Raw genomic sequence first — 9,099 nt, forward strand, 5'->3', positions numbered from 1 at the left:
AGGCCATAGAAAACATTCTGGATCATATGTCAAACGTAAAAAAAGTTCAAAGGCTCACGGGAAGATTGGCAGCTCTGAGCAGGTTCATTTTCGGTTTTTAGAAAAATGTCATCGCTTCTTCGCATTGCTCAAAGAGAAAAATAATTTCGAGTGGACACCAGAGTGTCAGCAGGCGTTGAGGTATTTAAACAAGCACTTATCAAGCCTTCCGTTGCTTCCAAAACCAAAAGAAGGAGAAACATTGCTAGTCTTCCTCGCGATCTTAGAAATTGCGATAAGTGCAGTTTTGATCCGAGAGGACAAAGATATGCAGTCTCCCATTTATTATGTTAGAAAAATTTTAACGGGAGCAGAAACTCGCTACCCACATTTGGAAAAACTGGCCTTAGCTCTCGTAATCACCGCTCGGAAGTTGAGGCCCTACTTCCAATGCCACTCGATAGCTGTGGTGACTATCTTTCCTTTGCGTAACATCCTCCCATAAACCTGAGCTATCGGGTAGATTGGCCAAATGGGTCCTCGAAATGAGTGAGTTTGACATAGAATATAAACCAAGGACTGCAATTAAGTTCGCAAGTCTTGGCTGACTTTGTGGCCGATTTCAATTTGGGACTGTTGACTCTGGCAATTAAGGAGGCAGTAATGGTGTCGGAGTCGATATCGGGGGTTTGGTCCGGAACGGTAGTACAACTAATGAACTCAGTCTTGGATACAGATGGTTACTATGAGGTAAATTTGACTAGTTTGGAATGGGGCTGGAGAAATGAAATAATCGACTATCTCGATCACGGGAAGTTGCCTAAAGACCCTAAAGCATCTCGGGCGTTGCGCACCAAAGCGGCGCGATACAGCTTTAAGAAAGGACAATTATATAGAAAATCTTTCCAAGGCCCGTTGGCGCGATGCTTAGGGACATCCAAAGCTAACTATGTCATGAGAGAGGTCCACGAAAGAATATACGACAACCACTCGGGCATAGATTCCTTGATGTTGAAGTTGGTGTGGGCAAGATATTACTAGCCCGGCATGGAACAAGACGCCAAAGATTTCGTACGAAAATGTGATAAGTCACAACGCTACACACCACTAGTGTATCAACCGGCAGAACCTTTACATTCGGTTCTATCTCTGTGGTCGTTCATGAAATGGGAAATGGACATTGTCGGACAACTTCCACAGGCTTCCAAAAAGGTAAGATTTCTTTTAGTTTTGACTGACTATTTTTCTAAGTGGGTGGAAGCATGTCCTTATCAGAAGATTGGGGAACGCGAAATAGTCGATTTCTTGTGGGAAAATATAATTTGCAGGTTCAGAATACCAAAAGAGATTGCATGCGACAATGGGCCACAATTTATCGGTGCACAAGTTACAAATTTCCTCGCATATTTGAAAATAAAGAGGATCACATCTTCATCCTATCATCCGAGTGCAAACGGTCAAGTAGAATCAATAAACAAGGTGATTATTCAAAACCTCAAAAAAAGGTTGGAAGCGGCAAAAGTCAATTGGCCCGAAGAATTGCCCAACAATTGGAACGTGGCACACCTCAAAATATATGTGCTGCACTCTTTTTCCCTTCATTCAGTTTTTGTCCCAATTGGATTTTTCTGGCAAGATTTTTAACGAGGCAGTGATAGAAAGCATACTACAAAGACAACAGGAGTAAGACCTTTAATAGCAAGACAAACAAGCAAGTTTCCACTCGAGGGTGGTTAGCTAGTCTTTGGCTCCATAGCAAATTCCAACTTGGAAGTTATGTTTGCTATTGAGCAAAGGTTACCCGACCGTTCACGAGCACAAATTACTAAAGGATTGTAGGTAATCTTTTGCTTGGTAGCATAGATTCTTGAGGGGAAGCAAGGTGTGTTACCGAGTTGACGATTATCTAGCAATTCATTGGTGGAGTCTTTGAAGGTACAAGACTTCCAGTGTTCCAATTCACATTCGTCACATTCGAACACTTAGGGGGGATATGAGGATACGACATCAATAATTGCCACATCGACCTAGGAATGGAAATCCAAAAATATAAATGTGTCATCGGGACCGGGGACTGCGCAGCCAGCCGTAGAAACAAGTTGTACAAAATAGCCACAAGTAATGGCAATTTCTTTTTAGCATAGCAAATGCTTGTATACTTTTGAAAATAAAAAGAATTAAATGAAATGAATTTCTTTTGTTTTTATCTTGTTTCTGGTCTGAACGATGAACTAACCTTTTCATTTAAAGGTTAAACAAGTACTTTAGGAGGCATGGCAGGACCGGTTTGTAAGTGAGGTTGCCTACCACAAGTTCAGAGAGTGGTGGCCTGAGAGGAAATTGATACCTGAGCATAAAGTTATCACCTGGGACCTTTTGCCTCACAACCCCAATGTGCTGAGGCAATTCAGAGAGAGAGATGGATGGGACTACTTCATAGGCCATGCGAAGGACGCCAATGAGCATTTAGTGAAGGAGTTCTACACAAATGTGGCCCACATCAAAAAGGGCACCACAGTCACCAAAGTGCGAAACTTGAAGGTGAAATTCGATGGCAAGACCATAAATGATTGCGTGGGCTTCTTGGAGGAGGATAAGTCCTTGTACTTGGAGAAGATGGCATTGGGTGAGGAAGCTCGTCCTTGGTTGGCGGAGTACTTGGCAATCCCAGGTACCACCTAGATTGGTTGACTACGGGAGTGGAGATCTTGAGGGGAACTTTGAACTTTGAGGCTAAGGGGTGAGAGACATTTGTGTACACTAGGCTAGACCAACCACCCACGATAACTCACTCCCTATTCACTGGGCAAATTTGATAGCATCTATCATGGCGGGGTACCCGATTAACATTAGGAATGTGATGTCTCGGGTTATTACATGGGTAGTGAACGAAGGTGACATATCTTATCCCTTCCTAACTTCTTAACCATGTACCTGGAGGACCAAGATGTGGAAAAGCGGAAGTTTGATATGAAAGTGAAGGCGAAGGCACCTTTCTCATGGTATAGCCTACAGGGTGATGAAAACCCTAATGGCAAGCACTTCAAGGGCAAATCCACTATTTCGACTGGCCAGTCTGAAGAGCTAGTAGTGGTAGTGGCTCCTACTCAGCCTCCTTCCACCTCAGCAGACATGGCCCCAGGTCCATCCACTTCTACAGCTCTAGAGATACCCTCCACCACTGCATATCCATTGACTGCCTACTGTCTGAGTCAGGCCCTCGCCAACATCAATAATTGGATGCATATAGCTACTTCTAAGTTGTCTGTACTATCTACCATGGTGGCATCTCAGTCAGTACCTCCTCCTCCACAGGTCCCACAGTCCACTAAGGACACTCTCAAGGATCTTCTGGACAACCAGAAGAAGATCCTAGAGAACCAAAAATTGCTTACGGACGATGTTGATTCACATGGAAAAGCACTCAAGGAACTTGCTAGGGAGGCGAAGAAAATGAGGAAGACTCGGGCTTCAAAAGAGTCTGTGAAGGAGCTAAGGGTCGAGATTGAGAAATTGAAGGCGGAGCACCTGCCTTTAGATTTGCCCATCACTAGCTGCCTAGCCCCAGCTAGAGCAGGAGTCCGAGAGGCCTCCAAGAGGAAGAGGGTGATCCCCCCGCCTGACGATGCAGTTATTCAGTTGGAGGACCCGTAGGGAGGTTCCTCCAGCCATCCCCAGGATTCAGCCCAGGACTCAGTCTAGGCCCTTGTCTCAGCAAAGCCACAGATCACAGGGAGCCAGTCACAGGTTCCCGAGCTGACAGAGGACCCAGGGACCCAAACTCAGGATCCCATGCAGACGGAGGACCCATAGGGAGTTTCTTTTTCCAGTCTTCTATATTTTTGTGCTTATTTTGGTTAGTTGGCATTGAGGACAATGCCAACTTTCATTTGAGGGAGTAGCCCTATTTGGATATGTGGATGACTGTACATATGACAATATTTTACGCTTTCTTTCCTTTTTATCTTTGGTATGTATATAATTTTAGCATTTCATTGCACTTTTCATACTTTTTACTTTGGCTCTGTATATAAAAGTTACGTTCTTATGTAAATATTCATTCCCCCTATTGTATATTCAATTAAATCCCCTCTTGTACATATTCATATTACTTTCCGCATTTTCCCTTTCTTATCTTCTTATTTCATGTTCGTAGCTTCTTGTTTTGAGTTTTTGCAATAAGCCTTTGGTTTTCTTAATACCACGGTTCTTTCCAAAGGTGGAATTTGTGCGAACCAGGTGGCTCTTCCCGATGATGGATGGCATGACAACCTTCTTAAGGGTTTGAGTCTATTTCCCTTTTTGCGTTTTAGTAGTTAGTTGGTAAGGGTGCCTCAAGCAAAGCTTCACTTGGGCCTAATATATTTGCCTTTGATCCTATGGTAAAAAATAAATCGTTGTGTATAGGATGGTGAAAGTTGTGACATTGAGACTCTTATGTTGGTCGATAATCATTAAGTAGTTTTTCGGGACCATTGTGTGCTCAAATCTTATATAAGGTCGTTATGGGCCCCCGACTCTATGTCTTTAGCAATCTCATAGCTTGTGTGGTGAGAATTTGAATTGCAAGTCCAAGTCCCAAGCCATTGGTCTAAAACTTGCACTGAATGTTTGTCTAGGTGAAATCCTAAGTGTAATTTGACTTGAGATATGATTATAGGCTCTTCTTGATCCGAATGATATCTTGAACAATTTCATAGTCTACCAATGTTAAAATCCCTAGGAAACCCTTTTGAGCCTTAGACCTTTTTCCTTTAATGACCATGATACAAGCCTTTACCCATTCTAAAGATACTCTCTCTTGGCACCCGATCTTTCCTTAGAACATGGCAAAAGTATAAGTTTGGGGTGAGAGACAAGGATTGCAACAAAGTGGTAAAAAGGTACAAAATGAAGAAAAGGAAAGGCAATGGAAAAGAATGAAAAGCAAAAAGACAAAAAGAATGTTCAATGTAGAAAAGAATGAAGGGATTAAATAAAAGCAAAGAATGAAAGGTGTGGAAAGTTTAGAAAGGAGAAAAGATTTGAAATGAACAAGAAAGAGTGACAGTGTGTCTCTCTAGCCCCTTAGAAAGAAGTGAAATGACTTAAAAAGTCAAGTGAGTGCGTGCCAAAATGAAACAAAAGAAGTGCTAAAAGGAAGATGGAACCTACTTAGACCAAGCATTTCCTACCCTGAACCAAAAGCCTTCACTTTGTCTCACAAAAGCCCTATATGATCTTGAGTCTAATGAAGCTTACATTAGTGGTGACTCACATAAGGGGCAAGCATATGGTACTTAGAGCCGGACTTGTGATTTTTCCTTGAGAGAGATGAGTGTATTTTCATTAACCTCATTCTGAGTGCTACTATCCTAAAGGTGAGGTTTGCTTATGGAGAGTCGAGGATGTGTGAGTTTGGGTTCCACAATGACCAAAGTAATAGAAATAATTTCTTTGATGTGTTGAGTCAACTCTTGATGCTCTTGTGTCGCACTAAATCTATGGTGTTAAAAAGACTGAATGTTGTTAATGATTCATTTGAATTGAGGGCGATTGTTCGTCCTAACTAATGCTAGACGAGGTCACTCTAGGTCAGCCGAATTTTCTTGGATTTACTCTTAAGGGGTGGGTCTTATTTTGTTTGCTTGAGGACAAACAAAAGCTTAAGTTTGGGGGAGTTGATACCTAGGGGTTATGACGCATTTTACACTCCTTCTTACTTAAGTTTTGATTAGAAATTCATACAAAATAGTCCAAAAGGCTCACATGTCGTACTTGATTGCAGGGTTTGGTCAACAAGGTGACAATTCGTCAACACCAGCTCAAAAAAGAGTGAAACATGCACAAGTACCAAGAACACGGCCAAGCTCGGTATAAAAGGACTAGTGTGGCTGCAGAATATTTTGTGCGGTCCACAAAGAGGAGGTTCAGAGAGTGTTCATTTCAGGCAGCCAAGCAATGCGGCCGCAATATATTTTGTGCGGATCGCATTGACTTCATTGCGGCTGCACTCGACTTTGTGCAGTCTGTAAAGCCCAAGATTAGAGAGTTGCCAAGTTGGAGGAATATGTCCAATGCGGTCCACGGTCCATTTTGTGTGGACCGCAACAGAAGCCACCGCGGCCGCGGTGCATTTTGTGCGGCCCGCGATGGCCAAGTTAAAAGAGCAGTTTGTTTCAACCAAGAGCCTTAGTATGTTCGTACTCGATTTTGTATGGTCCGCATTAGCCTCGCAGATGTATTTTTGTTCAGAATTTTTAGCCTAGTATAAATAGTTTCTTTTCCCATTTTTAGGTCATCAATTGTATTTTGACGAAGAGCTGCGCTCGTGAACAATACTCCTTTTCTATTTTGAGTAATTTTAGCTTAGTTTCATTATTGAATCTTCATGTTTTATCTAATAATTAAATATTATGGTTTTTTCTTCATCTATTTCTTTATTTTATTCTATAATCATGAGTAGCTAGACCCATTAGCTAGGGTTGTAGCTCAACCCTAGTGTGGGTAATTGATGGGTCTTGTATTTTAAGGCTTGAATGTCTATGGGTGTTTGATATTTGGACTAATTTATGGTTTAAATGTTGAATTAATGGTTGCAAATACTAGTTTATGCCTAGTTGATTTTGGCTTTTCTTGAGAAAGAGAGGCTAAGTCCATGAAATTAGTCCAACAAGGAATTGGGGCATATTCAAGAGATTGATAGTCCCAATTAAAGGGTTAAACCTAGAGATAGTAATACCGGACTTGAACCTCTATTGCTTGCACAAATTATCATACCCAATTGGTCTTGAGAAAGTCAATTAAGGCAAAATCACTCAAACTACCGAGAGGTATAGAGTAAGTAGAATCGTGCAATGGTTATATCAAACTCCCCAAATATGACAATCTAGCCTTAGACTCGAGAATCTGTCAATTACTCATCTAGGAGAAAGTCACTTCCCTAGTGCCTTTTACTAATTTAGACAACCTTCAATAGTTTACTCTTAGCTTCACTTAGCCTAATTTATCATCTTAGTAGTATAAAATTAGAAGTAATATCAAAACCAATTATGAATAGAAGTGTAATTAGGAAAAATTACGCAACTCCAATTTAGATAGAAACTCAATTCCAATCTCTAGCTCCTTGTGGATCCCGACCTTCTCGCGCAAAAGCTGCTTCGACCACTCTTGCTACTTTGTAGTAGTACAGGGTTGGCCTCGATCATTTTTTGGCGTCGTTACCGGAGAGCTAACGGTTTAGGCTATCTATCTAAATAGTTTTGTGTATTGTTCTTCTTTACTTTTTGTCACGCCCCAAAACCGAGGGGTGCGACCGACGCTCGACCAGGCAGCCCCAGTCAAGCGGACTTGGGTGCCTTTCCTATTCCACATGTTACCCCACGTTTCCATTTCCCATTAACCAAGTGAAATAGCTATTTATAAGTTTAAACACATTCTTACGAGAATATAGCATACATAGTTACTTAGCGTGGTTTACAAGTTATACTACCCAAAATACATAAGTACATAACCCACATTTCCTGTCTACGGAGCCTCTAGGGATACAAAAGAGTGATACAATACTTGCCGGTAACAAGGCCCCGGCTATACCTTACACCAAAAACCAAAACAAGACACCGAAATAAAAAGCGGCATGAGCCACGCAAGGCCCCTGGAGGAAAAGGGCTCACCAATGCTTCTAGCGGAAAGTGAAGGGGAGCTACGGTCGGTGGACTGGAGTACCTGCTATGGATCCACCTACAATCATAACACGAATGTAGCGCCCCCGAAAAAAGGGACGTCAGCACATTTGAATTGTACTGGTATGTATAAACAAACTCACCCTAAGTAAACTCAAACCATACACAAGTAACAAGTAGTAATGGAACCAACAATCAAATACACATGAAATAAAACCATCAAGCCAAACAAGTTACAATCTCTCCATTTCCCCTTCAACATTTTCACATCAATGATTTCACAACTTTCTCATATTTTCATTTCAATAGTGATTTCGATCACTTTCCACCCTTATTACCTCGGCCACCCTTATCACCACAACCTACACCTTATTACTTCGTGTTGCGGCGCACAACCCGATCCCACCGAACAATCACAATTCACAAACAACACAACAACAACAACAATAATTCACAAAGAACAACAACAATTCTCAAAGAATTTCTATAGCCATCAATACTATTTCCATCATATTCAACAACTCATGCATTTTATGTCACTACGATAATTGCCAATACAAGTCATATATGTTATTACCACAGTTGTTCCAACTGCATCATTTACGATTTCCTTCCATCATTTGTTTCTCAACTCTTACCACGTAACACATTCACAATCACACATTTGGTTTATTGCCAATCACGTGCACCATTATATCGGGAGACTTAACCACGAACAATCAAATCATACCAATCACAAGAATTCCACAAATAATCCACGTAGATATCACATATCAAATATTCGTACACCAAACAAAGTGACTTTACAAAGGTCAAAGTTAGCCATACATACCTCGTTTGAGCTTTCCTTAAGTTACTACGACGTTTCAAAAATTCTAGTAATCCCAATGTACTTGAGACATAACAAAATTAACACAAACTAGGAAGGTATTCATGGTTTCAGCTCATTTGAGCATTTTATCAAACACTAGTTGAGCATCTTGATTTTAAATTCCTTTTACAAGATTTTCTTCTTTCCTCAACCCAATCTTTACTTATTTATATTCATCAATCTTCCCACAAACCTAAATTGTACATGCATGTATACATAATACTATTACCCCAAGAATCATACCCCAATAACCCACCTCACAATCTCGACAATACCAATACAACCTAGGTTAGGCACCTATGACTTCCAATCCCCATCCCATGAGTTACAATACTTAATCCATACTCATATTTCCATAATAACTCCATATATGTAAGTCTAAGGTGTAGGATTACCTCTTGTAGACCAAATCTTGAAAGACAAATTTGGGGTGTTCTTGAGATTTTGAAGAAACCCTATGAAACCCAATCAAAATCATGTTGTAACTAGTGATTGAGAAGTGAGATCACCATGAAAACACACTTAAAAACTCACCTTAGGTGTGCAATTGGATGCCTTGGTCGAGTTGGGGGTGTAGAGGAAGCCCTA

This window comes from Nicotiana sylvestris, chromosome 2 (genome assembly GCF_000393655.2).
Source record: "Nicotiana sylvestris chromosome 2, ASM39365v2, whole genome shotgun sequence".
Taxonomy (NCBI): domain Eukaryota; kingdom Viridiplantae; phylum Streptophyta; class Magnoliopsida; order Solanales; family Solanaceae; genus Nicotiana; species Nicotiana sylvestris.